The sequence below is a fragment of the Mandrillus leucophaeus genome, unplaced genomic scaffold, assembly GCF_000951045.1.
Source record: "Mandrillus leucophaeus isolate KB7577 unplaced genomic scaffold, Mleu.le_1.0 Scaffold12, whole genome shotgun sequence".
In the NCBI taxonomy this organism is placed as follows: Eukaryota; Metazoa; Chordata; class Mammalia; order Primates; family Cercopithecidae; genus Mandrillus; species Mandrillus leucophaeus.
Genome location: NW_012100320.1, coordinates 1,718,089 through 1,718,423, shown reverse-complemented (window position 1 = coordinate 1,718,423; position 335 = coordinate 1,718,089).

Below are 335 nucleotides of genomic sequence, written 5' to 3'. Positions count from 1 at the left end.
GAAGATGTGGCTGACTGGTATGGCCAAGGTGTGCTGCTCAGAAGGCTATCAGACCAAGGGCTTGTGATGCTGAGGACTTGGCTGTGGCTCTGAATCCCTCTATCCACTCCTCCCATCTCCAACATTTTTCTTTAGGGAAATCTGAATAAAACGAACTGGTGGAGTTGGGAGAATAATGCTGACAACAAGGTTCTAGGATATGCTGATTTGAGTATGAAACAGTGTTTTGGCACAGTGTGGTGGCTCATGCCTGTAATCCCAGCACTTTGGGAGGCTGAGGCAGGTAGATCATTTGAGGTCAGGAGTTCAAGAGCAGCCTGGGCAACATGGTGAAA